Consider the following 17117-nt stretch of genomic DNA (forward strand, 5'->3'; position numbering starts at 1 on the left):
TATCAATGTTAATAGTATATAATATTTAACTCTGTGGTCAACAGGAAAAGGGTTTGTTTGCTATAAGAGAGAGGAATCATGGTACAATGATGTACCAACTCCTAAGGTAGAGAACATAGGCAACAGTCAGTGTAATTTTACTATTACAGCATTTAGAGATAGGGAAGGAAAATATGCAGGATTAACAGTTTATACTTTGTCTAATTTGACTGAAGACTCACAGAAATAAGATGAAACAGTAGATGGCATTTTTTTTCATGCTACCTCTGAAACAACAGGGTTGGCATTCTAACTATGTATTAAGGCACATGTAGTATGTGTGTGGGAACAGAGCCTATAAATAGCTACCACCAAGTTGGTATGGCTCATGTTATATAGGATATGTAATATCAGCCATAAGACATTTTAAAGAACTACTGGGTTCAATAAGTTTTAGAAATCACAGAGTCAAGAGAGACCTGGATACCTATTTTCAGGATAAGGTACAGGTTTTAGATACATTGCATATACATCAAAATTTAGATTTAAAGACTCTGAAAGCTATGGATCTAGCTGATGGGGTAACAGATGGAGCAGGTATGTTTCCTGCATATGGAGCTGTTAAAGCCATTTGGGAACTGTGTAAGTTAGCCCAGTAACTGGAGGTTTTGGCCAATAGCACCTTTGAAAGCATAAAAGACATCACTTTGGAAATGACCATGATGCATATGGTAGTCCTCCAGAACCATATGGCCCTTGATTACCAGTTGGCATCCCATCATGGGACTTGTGGGTTGATCGGGATGGAATACTGTAGTTATATATCAGATAAAAGCAAAGCTATTCAAACACATTTGCAGATTATTAGTGAGGGAATGACTAAGGTACAAAGTATTGGTGACACCTCATGGACGGACTGGTTTGCAAGTCTATTCCAGGGTTGGAGTGGGACAGTTTTAAAATATCTTCTAGTAGTCATTTTGATTTTAATAGCATTAAGCATTATAATACCAGCTGTAGACTTTGTCTTGCCAAGTTTCTAGTGGCAGGTAGCATGAAGTCCATATGTTCAAACCGGATTGTGGTGGTTCGTCACACAGACATGATACATTTGTGAAATAATTACAGAAGAAGGTCCCTATAGACTTTCATCAGGGACCTCAGGGCCAACTGTTAGATCAGGGTTTTTCATTGTACAGTAGTTATTAGGCATTAGACAGGCATGAAGAATAAAACAGGCCTAGAAATGGTATTTCATTTATGCATACATTTTAGAAAAGCAGAAAGAAAGAATCTTTGACTGAATGTTGACCTTGCTAACTAAGAAATGGCATTTCATTTATGCCTACATTTTAGAAAAGCAGAAACAAATACTTTTCCACTGAATGTTGGCCTTCCTGGTTAAGTGGAGATTGCAGATAGTTCTTGTTATGTTCCTTCTTCAAGGGAAGATGGCATACAGTTCTTATTTTGTTCCTTTCTCAAGGGAAGAATCAAAAGATAAGGCATCTGAGAATCTACAAAACAAGATATAGCCTGAAAAACAAGGGTTTGAACAAAACACAGGACAGGGTTGGTCTACATGAAATATTAAATTTGAAATAAAAAAAAAGTGGATTGCTAAGCTAGGAGGGCTTTTTCCACCTGGCCTTAATAAACATTTTTTAATTAATTAATTATTTAATTAATTAAATGATGTCTATTTAAAATATTGGCCAATCAAAGTATGTATTTATACATCATCTGCTGGTGGGGCATGTTGTTTGTCTCTGTTCACTGAGGAAGGCTGTGTAGCCAAAACCGGTCTGGAGTCTTATGTGAATTAATGAATCGATGTGTATTTTTTAATACATTATTTTCCACATAGAGTTGTGCAAGCTCTTTCATGTTGCACTAGCCATACTTGTGGGTCCTTTGCAGTTTGATCCAAAATGTAGGCCCAGAACTGAGTCACGGAAAATATATCCACAGATAAAACACTCTTCCCAGACACAGATGGCCAAAACTACGAATCTAAGAATGCTTCCGTATTTATTAAAACACTACAATCAAGTAAAAGTATGTGCTTTCCTCTAAGACAATCAAGGACTTTATTAGAAAAATGGCATGATATCATCAAAGTAATCGATCAATTAATTAATTGACAAAAGTCTATTTTAAAAGCATCTTATAATTCAAGTTGTTTTAATTTCAAGATGAATTATAAGAGGCTTTTAAAATTTTACTTTAAAACACCTGTAAATACCTGTACTTAGGAAATTATTGTATTTAATGTGTCCCATTGTCAGTTAATTAATTGATCAATTACTTTGATGATGTCAAACTGTTTTTATATGTAAAACATAGACTCAACTGCATAATTCATTCTGATGAAGTCCTTGATTGTTTCGGACAAAAGTGCTTATGTCATGATTTGGAGGCCCTTGATTCTCTTGGTTAGAAACCTCTGTGATCTCTGCAGTTGCTGCAGGTGTCTGGTGAGGTACATACAGAAGGGAGCATTATACTAAATTAGCATCCTGATAAGGGTCGAGTACAGCAAAACCATAACCTTCCTGGTCTTGGATGCAATACCCTTATTTATGAGATGCTCAATGTAGAATGCTTTTCTTACCACTATGAACGCATGGTGATCGAAGTTTAGATTGCTATCAACCTGTTTTCCCAAGTCTCACACCATTGATGTTGAGCTTAAAGGGGTGCTATCTATATCATAATTAGCAGAGGTTATTTCTTTGCCAAAGGGAATAATGAGGCATTTTGTGTTAAGTTTTAGTCCATGAGTTTGGCACCAACCATTTGTCTGGGTCACCTCTTTATGTAATATGTTACCATCATTGGGGGAATCCATGTCTTGATTGGTCCCAGTTTACAGTCATCTGCAAAGTTGGCAGGCCACAGGCCATCTACCTTCACCTGGACGTCAGAGAAATCCATTCCAAACAGTAGAGAGCCTAGCACATATCCTTGTTGTACCCCATTGGTAACTGGTCTACTGATAGAGGTGGACTCCCCAACTTTGACAGTGTTCATTTTGTCAGTGAGTCAGTTTGCTACCCACTTAGTAATGTACAAGGTAATCCCCAGATGGGGAGAGTTTCTCTATGATACCTGGAAGGGGGATTGTGTCAAAGGACTTGGCTAAATAAAGATAGGTGATATGTACTGTTTTGCCCTCATCTCTGGCTCTGGTGACATTTTCAAAGAAGTCCACTAGGTTTAATAAGCAAGCTCTACCCCTGATGAAACCAATCTGGATTGGGTCATAGTTTGAAGATTGCCTATGTCCTTGTTGATAAGGTCTATGATGATGGGCCTTGCAGATAAGGCTAGTAAGTCTTATGGGTCGATAGTGCCCTGGGTCAGTTGACAGACCTTACAAAACAACCCGTTTTTAGCAACAAACAAAATAAAAAAACAATAGAAGCAGAAATTGCTGGTTCAAGGCATTACTACTTTCTTAATACAACCACTAGGGGCCTCCTTCTTGAAGTGAATTTGGTAAACTAATAAGTTTTTTATAGTGATATAAAACAGATTTATGAATAAATATTTATTTATATAAATATATTTATATAAGTTAAATGGTTATGTGTGTGTGTGTGTATATATATATATATATATATATATATATATATATATATATATATATATATATATATATATATATCTATATATATATATATATATATATATATATATATATATATATATATATATATATATATATATATATATATATATATATATATATATATATATATATATATATATATATGGCTCTAGGATGTTTGATCAAAAGATCAAATGTCTGAATCCATAACCACCAAACATACTTTAATGAAAGGACTTTCTTCGAAAAAGCACTTTTGTTAAAACGTGTTAATAAAAAAAAAAAAATTAAATTTCTGCAGGGGGGGGGCCTTCACCTCCGTGCATGCCCCACACCCCCCACTTTAATATTCTCCCTCCGAGACTGCACTGCAGTGGGGAAAATGAAATTTTACTTCTTCGGTGAAAAGCTCTTTCACGTAAGTATGCTCGCCCTAAATGAATGTGGACGTTTGATCTTTTGATAAATATATATATATATATATATATATATATATATATATATATATATATATATATATATAGATGTCTGTGTGTGTGTATTTATGTTATAGGAATTGCTAAACCTGCAGGTTTATTGTGTTGGCACTTTAAATTATAATGTGAAAATTTAATTGAATGCAATTAGTGGGGGTTTTACCTGTATAAAAAGTGGCTGCTTCTATGGTATTTTATACTTTGAAAGTGAAAGGCTGAGGTACCATTGGTTGTATTAAGAAAGTAGTAAAGCCTTGAGCCAGCAATTTCTGCTTCTGTTGTTTTTTTTTTTTTAATTTTAGTTTGTCATTTGATAGACCCCCTTTGTGCAAGGGGATTGCCATTTCTACTCTCCACTCTGCTGGGACAAATCCAGTTTCTCAGGCTATGATTAAAGAGAGTGCTGAGTGGTTCCACTAGGTCTTCTTTTTTAGATTGTTTAGTAAGCATCCTGGGATGTTATTTGGTCCCATAGAGTCCATGTTTTTGGCCTTGGAGAGTACTTGTATGACCTGTTCTTTGGAGATGCTTGGTAGAGGACTGGTGTCAGCAATGCTTTGGGGTATGTCTGGTAGGGCAGGGGGTTAAAGTTATTGCCAAATCTGTTGGCTAGCAGGATGGCAATTTTCTCAGGTTAAGTGTGAGTGGTAGTATCCACTATAAGTTTGACACACAGCTAGGCATTCCTTTTTAGGTTTCAGATGTACCCAAATAATGTCTTATGATTGTCTTTAGCTAGGTATGTTAATTTAGACTTGTAGCTAGCCTTAGAGGACTTAACAAGATATCTGACTTGCTTGTTCAAATTGAGGAGGGTATTCTTCCTCTGTTGACTAAGTTCCCTCCTGTTCTTAGATATCAGTTTATTTCATTTGTTCTATAGCTTATATATACTTACAGTCCACCAGGGTGGCTTGTTTTTTCATGAAGACCTAGTTTTGTTCCTTTTGGGTATAGCCAAGTCATGCATTTGTTTAAGTGGCTGTATAGGGCATGTGTGTATTCCTATGCATAGGACTCATTGTTGGCAATGTTAGTAGGGGCTTTGAAACTTTTTATACCATCTCTTTGTGGACAATAGTTTGCTTTGGAGACATTTTTCAGTTGTTTTACTCCTGTGGGGGTGTCAGGTTTGATCTTTAGTTCAAATGAAACAGATTTATTTTCTGACCTTAGCAGGGAGGGCAGCACACAGTAGCAGTTTACTGACCCCCCCCCATGTTGCAGAGCACTAGTTCAAGGACATTTGACCCCCTTGTGAGGGAGCAGACCAACTGTTGCAGGGCATTTGAATTAATGAAGTCCAGCAACTTCATAGTGATTGTGTTTGTGGTCATGTAAGTCACCCAGTCAATGGAAGAATAGTTGAAATCCCTCATGATTAGGGTGTTTGGCTGTATGCTGAGTGACTCTAGTAGGTCCAGGTAGGTGGATCATGGCAAGGGATGTGTAGCTAGTGATGATGTGGAGGGATAGTTTACCTATAGTTAATTGGATCTGGAGCAGCTCAAAAGAGTCATACTGTTTCACCAGTCTTGTGGTTTATTTGGATTTAATGAAGATGGATACACCTCCACCTCTGGTTCTTTCTTGCTCATTTTGAGGTCTGAATATGTGAAATGAGTTGTAGCCTTTTATAGCCAGGGATCAGTCCGTGGCCTTGGACTAAGGCTCAGTAAGTGCACAAATTTCAGCATCTTCCAAGTTAAGGAGTGCTTCCAGTAGGTCCAGTTTACTGTTTAAGTGCCTAACATTAATCAGCATGTTGAGTTTATCTTTAGTGGATTTCTTTACATTGGAAGTTTTGTTATTTGGACATTGTCTAAAAAAAGGCATCTTTGCCAGTATCTAAAAGCCTTGAGGAGACAGGTGAAGGTCATCTTTGGCAAAGCAGTGTGGTCTGTCGACCATATCTTCCCAGGCAGACAGATACTGGATCCACCTGGAGTGACACCAGAATCTTAGCCAATTATTGAAATCAATCATTTTTTGTCTGTATTGTTGCATCATCCTAGGTAAAGGTAGAATGCTGCTTAGGGCTAGGATCATACCTGCCTGGGATACATAATCTGAGAGTTTGGTCACATCTCTCTTCTACAGTCTAGAGAGGTACATCTCAAGTCAATCACACCAACATGTACTATGAATGCTGCTTAGGGCTAGGATCATACCTGCCTGGGACACATAATCTGAGAGTTTGGTCACGTCTGTCTTCTACAGTCCAGAGAGGTACATCTCAAGTCGGTCACACCAACATGTACTATTACAGGAGCACCATTTCTACTTTTTGGTGAGCAACTTGAGTGCATGTGTGATCCTGGAAACTTACAGGCAGTTGACCGTGACCTTCTCCTTGTTCAGCCTGGTGAGGGAGACATCTGTGTGTCTCACTTTTTGAGTCGCCTATGACCAGAGCATTAGGTTTTGAGGTGTTTTACCTTAGGGGCTTAATTGTTGAGACACTATGTGTCTTGTTATGTGTAGTTGTGGGTTCTGTTCATGTACCAGTATGTGTATGTTGTTTGCTCTTGGGAGGTCTCTGGTCTTTTGTAGGCTGTTAGTGAGTACCTCCGCATATGTGGGTTTATTTGTCTTGATCTTATCTTGTGTGAAAGGGGAGATGTGTGGGCTGACAACCTGCTGTTGGTCTTGTATATTGTTATATGAAAGAACTGATTCTAATTTCATGATATGGTTACATGTCTCATATGTTGTGTTTGTTTGTTGGTTTTAGGAGCAAGCGGTTGTCAGTATACTTCAGGCAATTACTACATTGCCTCAGGATGCTCATGTCAATCAAGCTGTCTGGAGAAATGGTGGGAAACTGTCCCACCATTATGAGAGGTACATATATTGTAGTAACTACTGGGATGGGCTAGATGGACCAGGGTTTGCTTGTGAGACTAACAAAGGAGTCTATTCTGTGGAGGGCTAAGAGTAGAAGACTGTGTCAGTGCCTCTGAATGTGTAACTGAGTTGCTGGCTAGGTAACAATGCACAAGTGGGTTGCCAACCAAGAGGCATTGGAGCTAAGGATGGTACTCTAGTAGATATCAAGGGAAAATTATGTTTCTAAGTATTTGCATCTATACACAGCAGTACTAAACCTGCAGTGTGGTGCACAGCTATGTACAAATGGGGGTCTCAAACATAAGAGAAGTTAAACAGTTTTAACACAAATTCCTCTGCCTTGTCTCTATGATATGCAGCTGTCAAATTCAGGTAATAATGGTAAAGATGATGTATTTGCTTATGAAGGAAAGCAGGTACTTTATTGTGTGTGTGTTTTCTGCACACATGCAGTTATCTGAAAATATTTAGATACCATGGCATAGTAAGTTAATGTGTCTCATTTCTGAATGCACATGCTTTTATTAATGATGCTATCACATTTTCACATTTTCATATCCTACATGTGTAATAGACTTGATTATGTTTATGAAAAAAATGGAAAAAAGTACACACAGCCTTCCATTTTATCAAACCTCACAAAGTCTAACAAACAAGGCAGCAGTTACTTACAAAACAGTCCAATCCTTCTTTTATATTCTGGAAAGAAGCAAGAATAAAAGTCCTTTAAAGTATGCCAGTCTTTATTCCTTCTCAGGAAGATGCCCAGGTCTTATAGGTTCATAGGTTCATAGGTTGGTACTAGGCTATCAGCCCTAGGGCCTATACAAGCCTAGCCATAACAATTCCCTGGCTATTTCTTCCCACACTATTTACTTCCCTGGACCCCTGTCTAGCAGGGTGACTGACATGATCCCTGGGGTGAATTTCCTCTCTCCCATCCAACCATCAAGGTTCCTTTTGAAGAGGGCCAAAGAAGCACTCTGCTTGACATGTATGGGCAATCTATTCCAGAGTCTGGGGAGTCTCTGGGTCAGGAACCTATCCCTCCAGCATGTTTTGTTTATTGTGATGACAAGGTTTAGATCCCTGGAACGTGTGGCTCTGATGGATTGGGATTCCTTTAAGTGTAGCATGTCTAGCAGCTCTGGGTTTGACATGGCCTTGTATGTTAAGCAGAGATCGCCTCTGAGTAGATGATATGCGACAGAGTATAGCTGGAGTTTTTTAAAGCGGTCAGCATAGGGCATCTGCTTTAGGCCTGTGATTCTTTTAGTGAGGTATTTCTGCGGCCTTTCCAGTTGTTGCAGATGTCTTGAGAGGTACATACCAAATGGGGCATTGTATTCTATAATGGGTTTAATGAGGGATGAGTACAGTGGGACAATGACCTCCTTTTTTCTGGATGAAAAGCCCTTAGTGATGAGGTGTGCCACATAGAAGGATTTCCTGACTGTTGTGGCGAAGTGATTATCGAGGGTGAGACAACTGTCCTCCTATGTCCCTAAGTCTCTTATCACACTTTTGGTGTTTAATGTACTGCCACCTATATGGTACTTCACAAATGCATGTTTTTTCCCAAAGGGGATAACTATACATTTCTTGGCATTGAGCTTGAGCCCATGGCTCTGGCACCAAGCATCTGTTTCTGTAAGGCCCTTTTGTAGAGTATCCACATCACTTGGGGATTCAATAATGGCTCCCAGTTTGCAGTCATCTGCGAACTTAATTAGCCAGTGTCCCTTAGTGTTGGCCTGTACATCAGAGAAGTAGATGCCAAACAAGAGCAGTCCCAGGACTGAACCCTGAGGTACTCCACTTGTCACTTGTCTGGAGCTGGATTTGGAGTTAGCTACTTTTACAGTGTGGGTTCTATCAGTAAGCCAGTTATCAGAATATTCCACAGTCATTTATCTACACTGTAACATAACTTCAATACCCTGTTTTAGGCAAACATCCCCTCAGTATGAGAGGTCAACCACAATACTTTTGCAGGTGGTAGGGGTACAGCCCAGTCATTAATGCACTGTTTAATTACATGGACTGAAAAACAAATCACCAATAATCATTCACAGAAAATATTTATAGTAAAACTCAGTCTCATGAAAATGAACATGATGTAATCATTGATGCTATAAGATCAATAACCACATATACAAAAATACATGAATAAAAATGAAGAAAATTTAACAAGTAAAAATAACATAACTTACCTGCTCTAAATTTCAGCACTGTATATAGAGATAAAAGGGTTCCTGTCAGTTCGTCGAAACTCTAGCAGTTCTAACACCATATGTTCAAACTGTGAAGTTCAAAAACTGATTATCGTGAAGCTGTTTCTGTGGCTTTGCCATTTTCAGCACTGTGGTGGAAAGTTACGAGTCGGGTTCAGGTAAGTGTGTGATTGTGTAGACGTTAGGGTTAGGGCACGGGTTAGGTGAGTTAGGGTTAGGGCGCGGGTGAGGTGGGTGTGCGATAGTGACAGACTTTAGGGTTAGGGTGGGATAGGTGAGTTAGGGTTAGGGCATGGGTCAGGTGAGTGTGCAATAGTAATGGACCTTAGGGTTAGGGTTTGGGTTAAGGTAAGTGGATAGATAGTAGTGTATGTACTGTTTAGTTTAGGGTTAGATGTAGGATTTTAAGTGTATGTGTGTGGATTGTTGTCTTTTTGATGTGCTTATGTTGTGTGTGTGTTTCTTGGAACAGCGATTTTCATTTCCCTGGGAAAAAATCGCTGTTCTAAGTCTTCAATGGTTTTGCTCTTCGAGGTTAGAAGTTCGAACATATGGTGTTCGAACTTCTGCTGTTTCATCAAAGTGATATAGACCCAAGATAAAATAATTAAAATTAGGTATATTTCCTTATTTGCCAAATCAGTTTTCTAAACTCAGGTTTTATAATAGAGAACAGCTAAGTTATCAGTTATTTTATATTTATGTATTTTAATTCTTCTATATTTGGATATTTGTTTATGTTATTATTTTTGCATAAAGGTACTGCCTCTAAAAATTTGGTAGCACAGTCCCTTTGACTAGTATGTACTGAAATCTGTTTTAGGGTTTTACTAATTGTCCCATAATAACTAGAATTAAATAAATTACGTAAATGGTAAATGATGAAATAAACAACAACAAAAAAGAAATACTTACCGCCACCAACAGCTCTACCACGACGCCTACCAAAACTGCCACCAAAACCTAATGATAAAGTAAGACACAATTTAACTTTAATAACAATTTTTATATTCTGGATATTTTCTGATCTCCTGCAGCATAAAAGTATAAATTTAAGTCTAGCAGCAGGTAATCAAACAGACAAGATGAGATAATATTTTTATTCCAGTCCCCCACTGGTTATCGAGCTTTCCTTATAACTTGCTCTGTTTTGCAGGTCACTCGCTCTGGGCAGGAGGCCCATGGCTTATTCTTTCCCTGTGGATGACAATAAAATGATTAAGTGTGCTAGGAGAGGTGACATCTTTCTGAGTGTTTAGTTGCAGCCCTGATGCCTCATGCGTGCTCATTAGTATTCAAGGCACTGGCGTGCAATGTGCCCTTGTGTTGCATACATCTCCATGGGGTGTTGTTAATTAGCTCTGCCCAACTGTTAACCTGCACCTCAGTATAATTCCTGTTCAAATCCAGGCATTCTAGCATGCCAACTGTGACAACAAGCACATTCCCCTGCCCCAAAGAGAGGTGAGCAGGCTTAAGTTTCATAATTCTTCATTTCATTCTGGCAGCTTTAACAACTAACTGGGTTTCTGACTGGCCCTGTCCCTCATTCCTGAGCTATTATTCAGATTCTTGACAGTTTTTGATCTTTCATATTCGATTCTTGGACAGTATATCCAAATTGATACTGGTCATGGAATTGGACAAATTATTGGATGGTTGGTGTGCTGATAGAGAGGATATTGGCATATTCGGTCTTGGCCAGATCTCAAGCAACAACCAGAGTGAAAATAACTCAGATGGGGGTGATAATTGTGAAACTGCATTCCGTAATCTGGAGAAAGGTTTAAAAAGTCTCAGAGCCAACATTTGGCATCTGAGACTGTTTAAAGCATACTTATACAAGAACTTGGCGCCAAGAGGATTGAGAATAAAACTCTGTCCACTAGTCGGCAGATCTGAACAGAGGCTGACAGATGAATGGGATGAGGCACTAAGAAATGGCTCTATGGTTTTTGTAAAAATCTTAGCCTCCTATTATGAGAGGATGATTGATGTATGTGTTTCAGAAATAAAAGAATTAAGTGTTGAATGCAAAAAATTTCAATCCAATCACAACTATCACCAACTATTGGATAGGCTGTCCAAAGAATTGACTAATTATGATAAATTGATCAAGGACCGAAAGGTTAAAAAATTTAACAGAGATGTGACTGATTATGCAAAGGGACAACCCTTTCAAACACAGAGAACTGTCAGGTTTCAGGACACACAAACAGGAATGATCAGGGGCAGGTCCAGGAAGAGACTGAGATCCATATTGAAACACAGAGACCAAACTTTCACGAGCACATCAGGGGAGGAGTCATCGTACACAGATAGTGAGGGAGGAATTTCTACCAATTCTCCATTAAAAAAGAAGACTATCAATCCGCACCTCCCTTTAGACAGGGTAGGAAATCCAAAGGGGGGAGGAAACACACCCATAGAATTAAGAACAGAATCCATGCCAGGTTTGATTCAAGCCCTATTGAGACATTGACTACATCATTTGAAAATGTTTTAAATTTGTCAGATGTTGTACTTACTGATGCACAACATAATATCCTGAATAAAGGTTTGGGTTTTGTTCCAAGCTTCTTCTCTGATCATTATCTCACTTCTTTGGATGTTATGGAATACTGTAGAAAACTTAACCTTAAGATATTTTTTTCTGAACAGGACACTATTACATCTCAAAGATCTTCTGAGTTTACGTTCAAAAAATCCACATTTCAGCCACCTATGAACAAGAATGTTGGCATTTTTCAACAAGCAGTGCTCAAAGATCTACATTTTCCACATTTGGAATGTAATATTGCCCCAGATAATATGACATCAGAAGAGAAACAGGCACTTTTGGAGCTTAGAAATAACCATACTATTGCCATTCTACAAGCTGACAAGGGAGGAGCTGTGGTCATTCAAAATATGCATGACTATATTCAGGAAGGTCTCCGACAACTTTCGGACACTAAATGTTATCAGCATATGGGTGTTGATCCAACCAAAAAATTTAAGGAAGAGATTGATATCGTCCTCAATTTGGCAGTGGATGAGGGCATTATTAGTCCTAAGACTCTTCAACATCTCCAGGTTAAGGACCCTTCTAAGCAGATTCTATATTTGCTACCAAAAATTCATAAATCTATCATTCGTCCTCCGGGTAGACCAATAGTTTCTGGTCATGGCTCATTGACTGAACCACTGTCTGAGTTTCTAACTCAGTATTTAAAACCTTTATTGATACATGTCAGAGCTAGAATTCAGGACACAACACAGTTTTTGAATATTATTCAGGATACCCAGCTGGATCCAAATTGGATCATGTGCACTTTGGATGTAAAATCTCTCTATACTAGCATACCTCATTGGGGAGGTCTACAGGCTTTGGAATTTTGGCTGACCAAATCTGAAATATATCCACCTGGGTTCAACACATTGCTTATATGTATGTGTGAACACGTCCTTAATAAAAATGTTTTTTATTTCCAAGGTGAATGTTATTGGCAATTGAGAGGCACAGCTATGGGTGCTTCTTTTGCACCCATATATGCCGATCTCTTCATGGCATATTTAGAAGAATATGTGATTTACAATCCTTTACATAACATTTACCTTGTGGAGATGGACATTTGGAGGAGATACCTGGATGATTGCTGGATGGTGTGGCATGCGGATACTGAATATCTTTTGGAATTTGTGGAATACTTAAACAATAATATATGGGGTATTGAATTTTCAATCACATCTGATAAAGATAAGATCGATTTTTTGGATGTTACGATCTATCGTAACAGTGACCATACCCTTAACACCAAAACACATCGCAAGTATCCACAATTCAATTCATTACTCCATGCATCTAGTATGCATCGACGTCACACCATCCGCAACATCCCTAAATCTCAATTCTTAAGAATGAAACGTATCAATTCCTCCAAAACCGATTATGATACAGCTAAACATGATTTGAGACATAGGTTTTTGGACAGGGGTTACTCAGATTTTGATATTGAATCTGCCAGGATCTGGACTGATAGACAGAATAGAGATTCATTATTACAATATAAGAACAGAGATGATTGCACAAAAGATGACACCATAAGATTTATCACCACTTATGGCAGGAACCATCAGATAGTTAGGGAAATCTTGAACCAAAACTGGAACATCCTGTTAGCTAATGACCATTTACGACAGATTCTGGGCAATCAGTGCTCAATCACTTACAGGAGAGGAAAAACCTTGGGTACACTGTTTTCACATTTCAAACATCAGGAGAGTGGTGGTGCCCACTACAAACAACTCACCATTACAGGGGACGAACTGTTAGGCACTTTCCCTTGTGGCCATTGTAGCTCGTGTAGCCAGGTGAATAAACTTAAACAATTTACTAGAGCCAATACAAGTAAAGTGTATGATGTACGTATATTTGGCAATTGTTCATCTAGTTGGGTCATTTATCTAGCAACATGTCAATGCAATGCTTTTTATGTGGGCAAAACTTCCCGCCCACTCAGAATCAGGATAAGTGAACATAGGAGCGAAATATGCAATAAAAAAACTACTAATGCTCTATATCAACATTCAATCAAACACAAAACATCCAATTTCATGTTTATGATTATTGATAAAGTTATGGGTAATAGACACAACCAATTAGGTTGGCAAAGCATACTCAGCCACAAAGAGAAATATTGGATTATCCATTTAGGAGCACTATTTCCACCTGGTCTAAATGAACATTTGGGTTAAAAGAATGAACATTCCTTGTCTATGCTGTCAATATATAGATCTATTTTATTGGTCATCTATTATTGGGCATTATCATTGTTATCACATGTATATACCCGCATGATGGTTTTCTTTATTATTAGAAGATAACCACTTTATATAGATACCAAGATACATTTTGTAGTGGTATACCATATTTGATCAGAAATTGGGGTTATGCTATACACTACCCCAGTCTGTATATAATATAAGGTGCTTAAATTATTGCCAGCATATGACCTAACTTCATTTTTTACACCAGATTGTTCAGATATATGGCATGGGTCAATTTAAGACTGAACTTTGGCTCCATAATTATGTGGATCATACGATACCAATAGTATGTATCATTTTTGTGTTTTGTAGTTGGCCACTCAGTATAGACACCAAGATACATTTTGTATTTGTATATCATATCATATCAGAAATTGGAGTTATGTTGTACACTACCCCTTTCTGTTTATAGTGTCTGGTGCTTACATTATTGCCAACATATGACCTAACTTCATTTTTTATACCATACTGCTCAGGTACTGGTATTTATATAGGGTATGGGTCAATTTAAGACTTAATTTAGGCTCCGCTATTATGTGGTTCATATGATACCCATAGCATGCATCATTTTTTTATTTTTGTGTTTTGTAATTGGCTAAGACATCATACATTTCAGGATTATTATAAGAGCTGGTTATTCTTGATTGGTATCAGCTTTTGACCTTTGCCAACTATCAGTTTCACAAAGGTCTACTGCATTATTACACTGGTTATTGTGCCTGCCCTTTGACTATTATGGAACCCACATAAATATTTTTTTATATAAAATTTTTTATATAAAAAATTTTTTATATAACATATTATATACATTGTATGCTAGATAATTTTTTCCTCAAACATGCCAGAGACAGTGTATATACTGGTCATAGTGTTTTGGGGTCATGTATTACACATGTGCAGCAAGCATGAGATATTGTTTGTCATATGTTGTCAGACACATTATAGACAGTTTATATATCTGTCATAGTGTTTTTGGTCATGTATCATATATTTCCAACAAGTATGAGACACTGTTTTGTTATATTTCGCAGTTATAGATATGGAAGCTCAATTGACAGTGTTTACTTTTATATTTTCTCATACTTTATGGCATTTATGCCTTTGATTGCACTCAAATGATATATATTGCTTATGGAGATGCATTTTGTTTTGTAACCTTTTGTTATTCATTATGTATGCACATAAATTATGTGCTCCTGTTTTTCATTGGTCCCGGGTCATTTATAAGCATCTATGCTTATCAGGGAGTTGTCATTTTGTCTTTCTTCCTCACTGAAGAAGGTTTTTTCCGAAACTAGTATGAGGACTGAGCTGTTATTTTAGTGCTTATGTAGCACTAGTTAACCTTCAATAAATATTGGGATTTGGAACTTTTGGTGCTGGCTTTTGGTGTGTTTTTCAGCTTTAACAACTACCCAAGGCACTGCTCAAACTTGGGTCACCTGGGTCATAGTCAAGGCTTCACCTCTCTACACAATGTACCTGCAAAATTCGGGTAATAATACAAGAGATGTTACATAAGCATATGACTGAAAGCAGGTGCTGTATTGTGTGAGTATGTGTGTTTGTGTGCACAGGGTCTATATTACCAGATCGAAACTTTAGGTTTTCAAATACTTAAACATTGAACTGGTAACATCAAAATCAAAAACCGTGAATGGCCGTTTTCATGCAGGGGAAAAAAATTCCCTTTGCCATTATGCTGATTTTGTCCTTTTGTCCAATGTAGAGCCATCTCAGAGTTGGTATATTTAGTTAGGGGGGGTGTGGGGGGCACAGCCCCCTACATCAGGGGGTGTAGGTGGGCAAAGTGTCCCACTTCATTTGGTTTTAAAAGATTTTACGGCCAAGGGAATTCTTTCCGTGCGTGAAAGTGGCCGTTCGGGTTTTTTGGATTTCGATATTACCAGTTTGATGTTTAGGTATTCAAATACCTAAACATTTGATCTGGTAATATAGACCTGTGTGCACACATGCACTTATCTTAAAATATTTAGCTACTCTGGTATACTTAGTCAATGTGTCCCATTTCAGAATGCACATTTTTATTTATGGTGCTATCACACTTTCACATTTTCATGTACTATGTGCATAATAAAGTTGATTTCCCGACTTGTGGTACCAAAATAAGTTTATGAAAAAATGGGGAAAAAAACACATATACTTCTATTTCTTCAAACCTCACAGAGTCCACAAACAAGGCAGTAGTTACAAACTAGTTCAGTCCTTCCTTTTTGTGTTGGTAAGAAGCAGGAATAAAAGACCAAAGCATTCAGATACTTTTCTTTAAAGTATCTCGCTCTGGATTCCTTCTCATGAAGATGCCCAGACCTTGTCACAATAGTCCACAGTGCTTTGCCTACACTGTAACATAACCCCAAGAACCTATGTGTAATTAACCATGCCCTCTGTATGAGATGTCAGTTGTAGTACTTTGGAAGGGCTATAGTCCAGTCTTATGTGCACTGTTTAATTACATAGACTGAAAAACAAATCTCCAATAATCATTCACAGAAAATATTTACAGGAAAACTCAGTCTCATGAAAGTGAAAATGATGTTATCAGTGATGGTATAAGATCACATAACCAAACATTCTAAAATACATGAATAAAAATGAATAAAATATGAGGTATTCATTGATTTGTCTCAAACTTCTGAAGGCATATTTTCTTTAAAACTGACACAAGTGTATAAGTTAGTTGCATGTTTGTATTCATGCAAGTTAGTGACATTAGAATATCAAGTTTTAAAAGATGAGTATTGGGTTCACGTTATATTGCCAGAGCAGCAACGGGCAAAGAGGGAAGTGCTACAATGGGAAGACTGGTATCCACCTTATAATACATTTACTAAGCTTCTGTTTACCTATGCACATGTTTTTAATTTATCTCAATTTTGGATTTGTGTGCATGTGCCAGTGGCAGGAAAGGTAACCCTCTAATACCAGTTTAGATTACTGTTCAAGCAATAGCCATTATGCCAGACAGGCTGTATAATGAAAAAGGAAATGAACTGAACAGTACAATATTTGAGGAAATCAGTGTTAATAGTACCCCAATATTTAACTCTGTGGTCAACAGGAAAAGGGTTTGTTTGATATAAGAGAGAGGAATCATGGTACAATGATTGGAAGAACTCCTTGGTCAGCCTCAGT

Source organism: Protopterus annectens, chromosome 3.part1, assembly GCF_019279795.1.
Source record: "Protopterus annectens isolate FY-2018-M chromosome 3.part1, PAN1.0, whole genome shotgun sequence".
Taxonomy (NCBI): Eukaryota; Metazoa; Chordata; order Ceratodontiformes; family Protopteridae; genus Protopterus; species Protopterus annectens.